The sequence below is a fragment of the Polistes canadensis genome, unplaced genomic scaffold, assembly GCF_001313835.1.
Source record: "Polistes canadensis isolate GaletaPanama2010 unplaced genomic scaffold, ASM131383v1 scaffold_149, whole genome shotgun sequence".
In the NCBI taxonomy this organism is placed as follows: domain Eukaryota; kingdom Metazoa; phylum Arthropoda; class Insecta; order Hymenoptera; family Vespidae; genus Polistes; species Polistes canadensis.
The window spans coordinates 82,233-97,372 of record NW_014569696.1 but is presented as its reverse complement, the minus strand read 5'-3'; the positions used below and the strand labels follow the sequence as shown (position 1 = coordinate 97,372).

Here is a 15,140-nt window from a genome sequence, read left to right as displayed (position 1 = left end):
GTATCTTTTCATTAGAGTTAGAACAATTTTTTTCTCAAGTATATTTAATATTTTCTATAGACAGATATATATATTGAATAATATTAATAGGTAATAGAAAGATATTAATTATTATTATGTAAATTCGGTTAAATGAACTGAAAATAATATCGATAGATCGTTGAAAACACGTTCCATTTATTCGTGGATCTTCGTCGAGAATCTCGATTCGTGACGGTTATCGACGTATCACCTTTTTCTTAATCCGATTAAAAACCTTTTTCTTTCTATTTAAATATTTTAATTGAATTAATTATTTGAAACCATAATTATCGGCTATCTCGTGGCTTAATTACATAATAAACGAGAGAAAAGAAGATGAAAATGCAGGGTAGACGAATTCGTCGTATCGTAATGACGTAAAATGGCGAATAATGGCGGGGCCTCGACACGAGCATCCTACCCGTTTTCCATCCCCCTTTTTCCAGCCCTTTATCTTTCCAAACGTTCGCCATTTTCTCTATTCTCGCGGAGCGTTATTTCGTCGGTTCCCCGCGTTTTCAATCATACACATCGGTGAGTTTCATTATTACCGAATTTAGAGTCTATCTTCCTATTCCTCTCTCTCTCTCGTTTTTCTACAACGATCGATAAAATCGTTTCGAACTTGAAATAAATTAAATCCGTTGCCAGTCCGTCGAGTTTGTTTCCTTTAGATTCTCTTCTATTCGATTCTATTCTATCCGATTTCATTTGATTCGATTCGATACGATACGATACGTTCTTTCCTACCAACCAAGAAGGAATTTAAAAGAGTTTGAATTAAAGAGAATTAGAAGGTGTTGTTCTAGTGAGAGAGTTTAAAGCAAGGAAAAAAGTAAAATAAACGAGCAAGAGCGTGCATTGGCGAGCAACGACGCTTAAAAGCGGCGTTTAATTGCGCGAATGAAACGAGATTGCTGTACGAGGCAAGTGCCGGCCGAGTTTTCGTGACAGGCGACAACGTATCTTCTTCATGTACATGACCAACAATTCTTTTCTCCCTTTTTTTTTCTTCTTTTTATTTTCTTCTACGTTTCGCAAAGTTTTCCTCCTCCTGTCGACGAGACGACGATCCTCGAAAAGCCCACGATGCGTTCTCGTAATTACCAAATGACAATGTAACAATACCTTAACGCATATAGAAACGATCAAATGGATAATAATAATACAATAGAAATTCTCTCGAAAGTTAAAGCGATGAAAAGTTTATCCGTGTAACAATCAAACGTACGATTGACACGGACACGCACGTGCTTATGCGAAGAGAGATGAACTAACAACGAATGAAGAAACGAGAGGCTAGTTTCTATGCTCGAGGAAAGACACCGGTTGTTGATCGCTCGCCAACGCGTCTTTTGCACCGTTAACTCCGTATTTACTCTAATTCCGCGCATAGAGTTTACTACGTGTTACAAACACGTCGATTACGAGTCTCGCATGATCGCGCGTGCATGTGCAATGTGCACATGTGCATGCACCATTTTCTTGCCAATTATACTTCAGGATAAGGACCTACCGCAAAATCGGCCTTTAAAACCACACCCCCTATATCTCTCTCTCTTTTACATTAAACGTTCCAGATGTAAGAAAAAAAAAAAGGGATTTACGTACTTGGAAACTAATCGTTAAGTCTATAGCACTCCTTAAAGCATTCAATCGTAAAGTTTATACTAGAAACTTAAACTAAAGAACAGTATTCCATTTCTATAAATGTATATTTCTTATTTTCTCTTTCCCTTTTTTCCTTTTTATCTTATTTTTATCTAGCTATCTATGTCCCTCTTTCTTTACGTCACGTTTACATCGTAAACGCAATAAAAGTCACGTCAAAGAGGTGCTCGAGGACTAAACGACCGACAAAAAATTTAGGAAACCCGGCTGCGAACCTCGAATGAGCCCGTGGATGAACCGAACACGAGACTTTCATTATCTCCCTCTCTCTTTTGCTTTCTCACGCGTTCCGTTTCCACCATGAAACGGGCAGACACGTTAACGCAACCAAGCACGCGGCCTACTCTCTTTACGGCCGTACTTTGTGGTTTTGGAAAAAGTTTCTTACGTTACTAAATCCTCCTCCTCCTCCTCCTCCTCCTCGAAACCCTCAGTGATTCTCTTCTCGATCAAACTGTTAGATCTTATTCGAATTTTTATGTTTTCTAAGGAAAGACAATATCGTTGATGAACTACACGATGGTAGTAGAATTTTTTCACGAATTAAAAACGGGCTTCGAGACTAATTAAAAAAAAAGGGAATAAAATAAAAGCAACAAACGAGCAAACGATGCAATGTCGTTCGAGCGGAATACCTTCGTTAAGAGCACATACTCTCTCTCTCTCTCACTCATCTGATCTCATCTCGAACTCGTGCGCGCGGGAAAAAGATGACAAATAGATGGCGGACGAGGAGGAGCGTGTTAAAAATACGATTTTATGGTGTACGGAAACGTTTCTTCTTGCTGGGGACGTCGTCGTCGTTACGGCGTGATTCATCGAGTCGATCGTCACACACACGCACGCACACATAGACAAACGATCTTTCCTCTTTACTCTGTCCACTGTCACAAAGTAAAAGGACGCATCTTCTTTTCATATATGCATCTGTGCATATGAAAGAAAAAAATAGACTATGCGAACACGTCGACTTTAGTCTCGTTCGCGAGTCACACGTGCGCGTTCATGAACGCGTAAAGTGAAATCTCATACAAGCCGGTCGGGGACAGACACCATTCTACACTACTACTACTATTACTAATACATACACAAATAAAATGTTGGTTCGCGAGATGAGTCGCGCGTGTGCGTGATCCCGAGGCTCTGCGGTTATTTTAACAACGTGGCAACCTCTTTGTAGACCGCACGCTTGTAAACCAAGAATGAAGTCTGTTCGTTGGGGAGAAAAAAATAATTCTCCTCTACCAACCAACCTCCCCCCTGTACCCCTGTCTCTTTCTATTCCTCCTCCTCCTCTTGTACTATTTTTTCTTTTTTCCTCTCTTCTTTTTCTTACATCGTTCATATCGAATTTTAATCTAAACTCTTCTTTGATTCTTACTCGATGATAAAAGTGTATGCATTCTATCTAAAAAATAATATATTCGAGAATACGTGCGTGTATATATTCATTTAAAAGATAAGACGAAAAAGTTAGTGGAATATACGGCTACTTTGAAATTCATCGAATCGTTCGCTGACGTATTTTGTGTGTCTCTCTCTATATTTCTCTTTCTTTCTTTTACATACGCGATTCCGCGTGAGTCACGCTCTAAATTTAGAGACTCGTGGAGGCGTGTTCGAACACACGCGAAAGAGAGACCGAGCAAAAATATGTCATATACTCATCTTTATATCCGCGGCTATGTAGACAGCGTGCTACGAGCTAGAACGAGTGAGTGAGTGAGTGAATGAGTAAGTAAGAGAGATGGATAGACAGAAAGAGAAGTATGTGTTAGCAGAAGGACGATGTGTCTTTTATCCCATAGACACGATGTGTGGTCCAGCAGTTAAAGTCGTTCGAATCGCCCGCCGCGAAGAGCCTCGTCGAACGCCGCCATCAAAATCCAATGGTGAACAGACCGCTTCTTCCCGTTTACTGCGAATAACATGACGACCTAACACGAAAACCAAGAAAGAAATAAAGAGAGAAAAGGCCAATATGTGTCTTTATTTATAGCCGAATAACAACTCCGATGATAACAAATTGAACAGTGGTGGTGATCGTAACCACGTCAAATGGATCGTTTTGATGAACGATTCTTCAAAGTTTCCACCTATGAAAATATTCCTCATGGGATTACGCGTGTATAATGTCAATGTTTTTTATTTGTCGGAAAAAGTAGCAAAGAAAAATGAAAGTGTTAGTGTAAGTAATATATGCGTTAATTTATGAAATAATCAACTAAACTATGAAATAATTATACTGATCTGTTCAAACATAAAATATGGGAGAATTACATATTTCAACTATGTTATTATCTCTTTCTATCACCGTATACGAAGTAACCTAGTTATTTTCCGAAGCTTTCCTCAAAAATCCTTGATTTTTTGATGACTTAACTGAACTCTACGATTTAACGTCGACAAATATAATATTAGGTATACGTAGAAGTATAATAAATAATTCGTAGAACACGCGCATAGATATGTATCTGTATTTAACAACGATAAGCACGCTATGTAACATATTGAATATTAAAAATATTTTTATCGTCTTTCGTTCGGTCGTTAGTCGGTTCTGTTATCTCAACTAAAAGGAAATTTATGCGAATAACTAACGTACGAATGTACTGCGTAAAAAAACATACAACGAAAAAATAAAACAAAATATATCGCACGGATGTATACGCCACGAAATGAATTACGAGAGGCATTCGTATTTCCCTTGTCAAATTAGAACAATCAATATTTTCTTCTAATATAATACAATATTTCCAAATTCTTATACGCAAAAAACTTATTTCCTTGTTATTTCCTGTAAAAAATATAAATGAAATAGTTTAATCAATAGTTTGAATAAATTCGAATAATATACTCCGTGCACCGAGTCAAGATTATATTCGTAAGAATAAATTCGCGTAAGAAAACAAAAGAAAAAGGATCGCACAAGTGGTCGAATCTCGACAACGATTGAACCCGAGAACGTCGAACAATGGCTGCTCGAGTTATGGAAAGAGGGTTGTTCAAGGAAGGAAGGAAGGAAGGAAGGAAGGAAGGAAGGAAGGAAGCTAGCTAGAGTAAAGAGGGATGAGAAAGAGGAAGTGTGGAGGGGGAGGATAAGAAGAAGAAGAGTTTAGAGGCGAGCCCCGTGACAAGCCCTCTTTCTCGTCACGGCAAAGTTTCATCACCGACACGACGCAAACTCATTCACTCCCCAGGCCCTACTTTCTCTCTTTCTCTCTCATTTTCTCTCTCGAGTCGAGCCCTCCTCAACTACTGGAAGAACTTCCAGCAACAACTTTGACTCTCCTCCTCGTTTATTCCGGCTGACTGCACGTTCGTTCGTTCCGGGCTCGGGTACCACCAAAAGGGGGATAGAATACTCTCTCACTTTCATCCCCTTCGCCCGTTTTCCACCACACGGCCATCTTTCGCTCTTAAAAAAAAACTGAGGAATATAAATTTCGATTGGGTGCCACGATCGTTCGATGAATCTAACCAAGTTAGACCCCGTTCGTTCGTCGCCTCATTTTTATGCTAAACGAAAGAACAATAGTGATCATTTGAACTCGAATCAAAAATCTTCCTTTTTTTCTTACGATCTATTAGAAAATAATGATTCTACTATTTCACGTAACAAAAAATAAAATGAACTGAATAAGAAATTGAAAATAATAATAATAATAATATTTTCTGATGATCATGATAAAAGTATGAAAATGTTAAGCGCAAAGGGGGAAAGAATGAAGGGGATGGGAGATTTAGTTGGGAAAGTGAAGGAAATAGGATGAGAAGCTAGGTAGTTTACGTAAGGGTGAAGGTGTACCTCCCGTAGGAAGGTAAAAGCAAGTAAGAGCGCGGAAAGGAAGACGTTAGGAGAGGAACGAGGAAGAATTAGCTAATGGCGCACGATGAATCCGTAATGGGTTTGTGCTGTTCTTCTCGGTGTTTCTCGGGGGGGTTGGACGCATCCCTGGGACTTCGAACTCTTCCTTTACTTGCGCTGTTTGCCCATCGACGCGACGCTGAAACGCGTGGAAATACGAACAGACACTGAGAAAGAGAGAAGGAAGGAAACATAATACCCGAAGGAATGCAGAGAAGATGGAAGCTCAGATAGAAAAGGGATCTTCTCTTGTAAGTAAAGGGAGGATGAAAGCGGTGTTGGGGTAAGACGAAAGCAAAACGGAGGAAAGAAAAGGGGTGGTTTGGCCACTCTCTCGCCAACTGGTGAATCCTTGCGGAAAAGCTTACAAGAGTAAAAGAGAGAGAGATAGAGAGAGAGTTGAGCTTTCGTTGAAGTGCTGTTTGCGGCTGTTCAAGAACAAACTCCTCCCTTTTTCTTTATCCTCAGAAAACTGGCAACAAACGTGTTGCTCTACTCTAGTCTACTCAGTTCTAACTCCTTTTTCTTTTTATTTTTCTTATTCTTATTCTTCTTCCACTTCGACAATACTTTGAGATTGTTTCGTATAGGAACGAGAAACGTTTTATCGCAAATATCTTTCCTTCCCTCTCCTTTTGCCGATTCGCGTACCTCTACAAGTTTTCGGAGGAGGGTTTCTTACCGAAAAAAGCCAAAAAATATATGCCAAAAGAGAATTTTATGAAGATAAACGTATTAAGAAATATTTCGGCAAATCGAATACGCGTTGATCGTAATTAAGGATCGTCGAGAAAATGATGCGTACCGAATTATTCGTGGAATTAATTTACTACGGGAATGTATTATGCGAATAAAGAAAATAAAACAAAAGAAATCATGTTAATTGGCATCGTTTAAAGCACTCATCGTCGAGAACGAACGAGAACGAGTGTGAGATGATTATTAAATGATACTCGATATCGTGTTTAGACTCTGGACACTGACATGAATAAGAAATGTTACATCGGGAAAGTATGCTTGTAATTATGGTTAATTAAATGGTGTTAGATCCTTTTAAAACGTGCGAACAAAATTATCTTTATCTCAAAGCTTCTTCGTTATTTATAACAGAAATAGAATTTTGATGGCAGATAATGGAATAACATATAATAAATTAAAATTGATATTGCGTTTCTCCCGCAATTTCCTGATTAATTCCATTGACGTTGTTACGATATCTTGAATAAGTTAGAAAGTATCTAATCTCTAAGCTATCATTTTTTCTTGACACCCGGTAGTCGAGAGAAGCGGGAAGTTAATATTCGCAGAATTCATCTTTCTCTTTCTTTCTTTCTTATGCCTGTGGTAGCGCTCGTGGCAGATTTCGCGGTAATTCTTAAGCTATCCTCTGACTACTAACCGGCTGACAGTGTAGAGAAAAAATCTCGATGCTTCCGAGAAGACAATCAAAGAACCGAATGGCGAGCCGGCCAGTCAGCCAGCCATTTGGGCATGACGACTTTAAAAAAATATAAACCGCGTCGATACGCACGCGAAGCTCCCATAGCAAATATACAACATATATGAAAAGAAGAAGAAAGAAAGAAAGAGGGTGCCCTTAGGCTTCTGTTATCTTACGTATTTTTAAACAGCTGTCGAACCGACGGTGCCCAATTAGAAAATTAAACGATCATGATTTTAACTTCCTAAATTTTCCATTATTTTCTCCAATTTTCTCTACGAATTATTTACGAAAAATAATTTATTTAAAAAAAAAGGGAAAAAAGGAAAAAATATACGAGTTTTAAGTATGCACATTATAAATCTAAAGTTATGTTATATTAACGTTGATAAATATCGATAATTATAAACGATAATATCGATGTATCGAGATGATAGAGATACGATTAGTATAGATATAGCATATTCAGGGGTAGATATGTGTATACCACGCATCGCAGGTGGATGTCGATATCTCTATCGGTAATATCTATAATTAGAGATTAATATCTATCAATATCTATCCATATGTCAATATTAATGTCATTAAATTTCGATCTATCGATAATTCGTGAAATACTCTGCGAAATCATATATACATTCGCATAACTATTACATCTATATCAACCGAGATCTTTCTTTATTATAGTAATATAGTAGCAGTAATAATTAGACGTAGTAAGTATCCAATCGAATCGATTATTAATATCAAATTCAAGTTTATACATAATCTTAGATGATCATCACTTGAAAGGAACGAGTTTCGCGGTTACAAAGATGCCGCAGTTGCGATTAATATTTCTAAACGTGGCAGCGGAGGCGTCTTCAAACATTATCTTTTATACTAATCGAAATTCACGTAGGCGATCGCGAGTTATTTGCATCATCCTCTTCACAATTTTCTTTCTCTCTCATTCCTTCCTTCTTTCTATTTCTTTCTTTTGTTCATCGCAAATCGTATTGTGTGTTAATCAACGCAAAACTCGCGGAAACGGCGTTTCCTTCGGTGCTAGAACGAGATCTCGTCTCGTATTTCTTCGAGAGGAACGAGCCCCATGAAAGAAGAATAATAAGAAGACACATCTCTCGACACGCCACGCGATCTATAGAATTCTTCTAAACGTAAAACGTGGATTTTATTAATAATCAAGGAATTACTTGGACGCAATTAAAAAGGAAAATAATAATAAAAAAATTTCTAAAAGAAAATGTTAATTAAACGAATTGAAAATCGCGTTCGAAATCCAACGTGGAAGATAGGTGAAAGACGAGGGAGGGATGAAGTGTGGGGTGGGTGTACGTACGAGTTGGTCGATAATGCGGTCACCGATACCCAGGCTAGATTTGGCAATCGTCCGTAATTGCGTCGATATTTCACATAAGCCGGTTAATTGATTTTTCTCGCGACTCTGCATGAACCTCCTCTGCCCCTTTCTGCCTCCTCGCCAATCGCCCCTTCCCTTACGCTGTCAAACTCTGTCTCACTCTTTTATTCTTTATGTGTGTAGAGAGATATGCATGTTCGTTTGCGAAAAGAGAGAGAGAGGTAGGCCATATTTACGAGTATTTTTAAATCGTGCAGAATAAGCGACGTTTATTAGGATGCCGATGAATCGACGGGCTGCGAGCGTAATTTTGAAATCCGCTATTGGCAAAGGCTCGTCGATAAATAATAATCTCGATATACATATATGTACAACATGTGTGCGCGTGTATGTATGATACGTACGTACGTGCGTGCATAATTATATACAATAAGATTAACATGTATTGTATTTATGCATGCAATTGATGACGCACGAATGAAAGGGAAAAAAATTAATAATAATAACAAAAAACAACAATTTTTCTGTACATTTGGATTCTCAATAATGTTGCGTTTAAATATAATATATATATATAAAAATGTATTATATAAAAAACAAGGAAAGGAATGAACGTTTCTATAAGAAATAAATAAATTATGCGTATTTAAATGGACGGGAAAAAAAACATTCAAAGAATATAAAAAAAGCATAAACGTTTACACCGACAAGATCGAATTATACTTAAGTACATAACATTTAATTAACTCGAATTAGAAAGTCTCTTGACCGGGTAGAAAGAAAAACGATTAACCTGGTTAACTCGCGTAGTATCAGTCTCTCTTTGTGCGTTCGAGGAAAGAAATTTTATCGAGCGTGTCGATGAAAGAGAGACAGAGAGAGAGAGAGAGAGAGAGAGAGAGAAGGGAGAATAGGAGAAAATCGATCATAGTTGCAACAATGTTTAACGATTTCGTCGACGAGTATATCTATGAGAAAGGAGTGGACAAAAAGAAGGATAAAATAATAGATGATAGTTGGAAGAATTTTTAACGATTGCATCGCATAAAAAATAATATAAATAGAGTAAAGATTTTTCTAATCAATATGAAAGAAACATTTACCGAGAAACGTGGAATCGAGGAAGACGATAACGCAGGAGGGAAATTATTCAAATCAATGAACCCTGACAGTCTTCTGCTAAGGAATGAATTGTGTGTTGGGAAAGAATGATAGAAAGAAAATAACAGAAATAGAGTAAAAATCGAAGAGAAAAAAAAAGAGAGAGAGAGAGAGAGATTAGAAACATAATAAACAGTTAATATTAATGAGCGTGCCACCCGCTGTCATGTCCGGCTATCGAGCATCCTGCGAGCCATCGATACCCCTGATACGATACGCCAATGACGCAAGTTTATTATTCATTAACATGCCAATTAACTTCGTTGTCGTATTGCTCGATCTGACTGACTCGATTTCTCTTTCCCTCGTTCTCACTTTAAAACGAAGATACTTATACATAAATAATATTCCATCTCATTCCCGATTATACTTGTCGAAAGAAGAAAATCCATGAGAACAAACTTTTGTAACCCAAAATATAATTTTCTGTTCTTCTTTTTGCTTTTTTTTTTCTTATACATTTATAAAAAAAAAAAAAGACCCCTATAATTATCTCGAATAAATCAACTTTTTATCGGTGGATCGTATCAATCGAGACGAGGTAAAAAAGAACAAAAAAAATAATAATAATAATAATAATTGATCGGAAGAAAAGTTAACAGTACAATGTCGATCGTGAAACGAAATTCGAAAAGCACGCGTCGATTAAACGCGAGAGATTTTAAAAGTATCCAATAAAAATCATTAACGAAAGGCCCGAAACGATCTCAAAGTCGTGTTTCCAAAGAGTTTGTTTTAACTAAGTTTCCCCGTTTCTCCATGGGGAAAAAAAAGGGGGTAAAAGGCGCAGAAGTTCACGACATGAAGGCCTCATTATGCTGCTTCGAGCGGGAGGACAGAAAGAAAGAAAGAATGGAAGGAAGAAAAAAAATAATCATGGACCGATAACCGACCGATACGGCCGGCTCGCTGAAAACACAGAAAACAGAGAATCAGCCTCATTACTTCTATCTTCCTCCCTCCCACCACCCACCCCTCACCACTCACTCTCTAACTCTTTCTCTCTTTCATTCTCTTACTCACATATGCCGATTTCCAGGAATTCTCCGTGATCTTTGGTCCCCGTACACGCTTTAACACACTCCCTCCCTCCCTCCCACCCTCCCTCTCACTCTCTTTCTTTTCTACTTTTTTTTTTCCCCTTTTATTTCTTTCCATCCTCGGCGGCAAGAGTTGATAGTTGTCAGAAACCAGAGGATATCTTCTCCGGTCCCTCCTAACACTCTCTCTCTCTCTCTCTCTCTCTCTCTCTCTCTCTCTCCCTCTCCCTCTACCTCTCTTTCTTCTCGTTTTCTGTCCAAGAAAGAGACGGTGTCGACGAACCGTCGATTAAGGATCTCCACTCGCACGAAAAGTCCAACGTTGAAGGTTGTTACGAAGGGTCTCCCGACAGTCCCCGTGCTCAGCCGGTGCTCTCGCTTGACAGGATACGTTCCCGGCAAATCGAGAGGGCCGATCTGCTTCGAACTATCCGTGGAAAAAAAGAAGAAGAAGAAAAAAAAAGAAACCAAAAAGAGAGAGAGAGAGGTTCGTGGGAGAAGCGAATATTTGTCCACTCGAGAAACTTTACTGACGTCCGTTTTGTTTTCTTACAATGTTCGCATATCTTTTTATAAAATCTATACATTTCTTATAAGAAAGAGAGAGAGAGAGAGAGAGAAATCAACACGTGGATGGCTAATTAAAAAATTAATATTAATTAATGATGGTAACAAAACATATATGTGTGTGAATTGTCAATAAATGTTTGTTAAAACTATGAATGCATATATGCAAACAAACAAAGAAATAATATAATCACGCAAGCCAGGAATAGAAAAGATGAAATATTTGTTACTATTATTTATTATTACTGCCATCATTTTCTCGAGCTGATATCGCGATCGATTCTATTAGACACGATAGAATCTATTGTAACTTATAAAAGGAGGAACAGTAACGTGTTTATCCACGAGCGATTGCGACACGATATGTTAATATCCCGTACCATACCTTTCCCATGTATCCCGCTATAAACTCTTATTGGATAAATAACAAAAATAATTCTAGGAAAAATATAGAATATTTATATCGTGACTATAATGATAGAAAATGATGGTTTACGAAAATTCTTCATTACGAAATTTCATTCGAATGACACTTATCATAAATAAAAAAAAGCGATTAAAAAGAAAGAGAAAAAAGAAATAGAAAATACATCAATAAGCAATATCAAATAAATCTGCATTTATGTATTTGCGTAAAGTTTGAGAGAATAGAAAATTTGTTTGATAGGATAAAAGATTTATTTTTACAAAATGCATACCGATTATCCCTATCAAAGATGAGAAAAATATTAATTAGAAAAAAAGAGAGAGAGAAAAAAAATATGTAAATAATATAATTGTAACAATGTAAAATAATTTATATTCTTGCATTTGTGTATAGTCTGATATGATAGGAAATGTGTGTGAATTTTAATTACGAAACATAATTCCAATGATCCTTATCGATAAAACAATAAAAAGTAAATATGTATTTATGCATTTATGTATAGCTAATACGTAATATTAGCGTAAGGAGGAAAAATTGCGTAATTTGTACAGTTGATGAAATGAGGTAGAAAAAGAAACTATCGTCATCGGATAAATGGAATTGAAAATGAACGTGTCACGAGGCACTGCGCGTGTTTTTAAAATTAAATATACGTGCTTAGATAAATAACGTTAAATAAATACAACTACACACACTTACCATATTATTTTACAAACGTTATATATTCTCTCGATATTAAAAATAATATTACAAATAAATAGAACAGTATTGATAAATGTTTCTTTTTTAAAAAAATCAATATAAGAAAAAAAATAATAATTAAAGGAAAGTTAAGCGGCATTTTTGTTTGTTGGAAAGAGTCACGAAATTATTTGAAAGCGTGGCGATGTTAACGGATGACGGAATACAAATTAGGTTCGTCGACTTTGGGACTGTCACTCGATGTTTTCGGACCCAGTCGAAAAAGTGGACGAGGATTGGGCGAGATGATATCTTGTCGCAAAGAGACTGGCACGTTAATGAGCATTGGAGACGACAAAAATGAGAAAGAGAAAACATAAAAAAGATGAAACGAGAAGGAAATAGCAAAACAGCAAAAAAAATATATATATATATATATATAATAGATAATACTTTAATGAACGAAAATAAAATTATATGTAATTAGAAAAATGTATTAAACTAAAAGCTTCATGATATTTTAATCTTTGTATCTAAAACGTTAAATAAAAGAACTATACTAGATCGTTTTCCAATTATTCTGCACTGAAGTCTGATCTGTTTTTTTAACATTATTTTCTTCCCCTCCTTCTTCTTCTTTTCTTTTATTATTACTATTATTATTATTAATATTATCGTTATAATAATTATTATTATTTCACAATCTTCCTCTTGCTCGATTCCTTTTTTTTTCTTTCACCTCCTCCTTCTTCTTCCCCACCTTTTCCTTGCGAGAAAAAGAGAGAGAGTACGATAAATTTATTCACCGACGTGGGTGGAGCTCCTCGCGTTATTCGACGTTGCTAGTAGTAGACGTCGTTTATTAATTCATTCCGGATAAACGAGAGTAGGTGCCTATTTCTTCCTTTTATTTTTCCTTCTTTCTTTTCTTTTCCCCATTTCTACTTTCGTTATATCAACTTCGATAACGCGGTGGGACGTGTTTTAACAAACACGTTTTACGAAAAAAAGGACATTTCCTGATACAAGCCCGTGTTCGTGGTCAAATCCAATTACATTTTATTATCAACGACAAGTTTCTATCTCTTTAGGAAAATATGAATTCGTTTATATATATATATATAAGAGGGATAAATTGCAAAAACCTTGTAATATTTGAAAATGAAGTAAAAATCGTTAAGAAGATCACGCATTCTCTCATACACGGGGCAACCAACGAACGGTATCCAATTTTTTCTTCTCACGATCTTGCGCGTGTCACCTCGTTGCACTTTCTAGGTAGAAAGAACGCTTTAGCGAAACCTTACTAAACCACCATGAGTAAGAGTAAGAGAAAGAGAAAGAGAATGAAAGAATGATCTCGCGTTCGAGATCGATATCTGGTCACGAACTGAGCTCGCCTGCACACTCGTCCGTGAATACACGCGCGTTTATTAAATTAACACAGCGAACGAACCGAGAGAAAGACAAGAAAGTGCTCGAAGCCAAACTAACAAGGAAAAATAAAATAAAAAAAGGAAAGAAAGAAGAACAACAAAAAAATTCTGGAATGCACAATCCCGTAGACTAATCGGTAAGTAAATCGCCGAATCGTTTGTGAAACCACGCAAAACATAAGTACTCGCAGGTGTCGGATCTCGTCTAACAAATTGCACGTATACACGAATGAAACTGATTCATATTATGCAAGAGATTATACATATTATACTTCCCATAAGTGCATACATACATGCATAAGTACATAAATATATATATCCTGTATTAAATATAAGATCGAAAAAAGAAATTACCAGTGAGTCCAAATTATTTGACATTAAAAAGAAAAATAATAAATAAATAAATAATAAAATCCTTGTCGAGTAGAAATTTTCGAATAGAACGAAAGGGTTTCTAACGAGCGTCCTCCTCCTCCTCCTAGAGAACGAGCACTGAAATTAAGATTATCGTTCGTGTAACGAGTCGCGAAAACGTCGTTCGAACCGTGCACATTTATACACGCACGCGCACACACGTAACACTCATAGACATATACGAGGGAAAGAACAAATAGGACGATGCATGGCGATAGGAAAAGGAGGAAGCGAGTGCACCAGCGACAGATTTCTCGCAGAGATTCGTATCTCGTCACGAATTAGCTCTTGCTTCGTGTAAACTGTTCGAGAACAATAAATCCAAAGACGCAACCTCGACGACGTTGCATTAAACTTATATGTCGTTCTCTCTCTCTCTCTCTCACTCCCTGTTTTTATTTCTTTGGTGTATGTGTTTTAAAGGTTAACGTAACTCTCGCTTTTGATTGTTATTGATCAACCGTTTTGTCTCCTCCTCTTATACGTATACGTGGACGCTTACGTGTTTGTTGTTCGGTGCGTGCACGCTTCGTCGAGTTGGCACGCAACGTGGCTTTATAATGTTGGCACGACAGAGCGAATATAGAGACGACGGACCTTAATGAATCTTTATGGGATGATGTCGTGAACTTGTATTCCCTCTGGTGACTGACTGAACCCGAGCATGGCCATTGGCGTGATCTGTCATTGCTACCGATCCTTATACTATACTATTCTTTCCTCAAATATATATCATTTCAAATAAATTAACTTATATATCTCCGCTCAATTTTATAACAAATTCTTCCTTCATTTTTATTCCTATTTAAATACTTTCAAATATTTTGTAATACTTTACATGGAATTCGATTGAACAATATTTTCATCTGGATGAATCAAATTTGAATGACATGTAAATCATACGAGAGATCTAAAAAAGAAAATTGAATTATTTGGATTTATTCGAAGAAAAGGAGATTGCATTCTTTTTCTTTTTCTTTTTTTCTGGAATGAACGAAATCTACGCCAATGGGACACGGTCCCGCTCGTTAGTCTCGGCATAAGCCTTTA

At 36.8% G+C, this 15,140-nt stretch overlaps 1 protein-coding gene across 1 annotated transcript in view; it reads right to left on the bottom strand.

Moving 5' to 3' along the window:
* The window catches only part of LOC106788691 (homeobox protein homothorax), a 326,486-nt gene that overhangs the window by 230,893 nt on the left and 80,453 nt on the right, over positions 1-15,140 (bottom strand). The gene's annotated exons all lie outside the window — the stretch shown is intronic.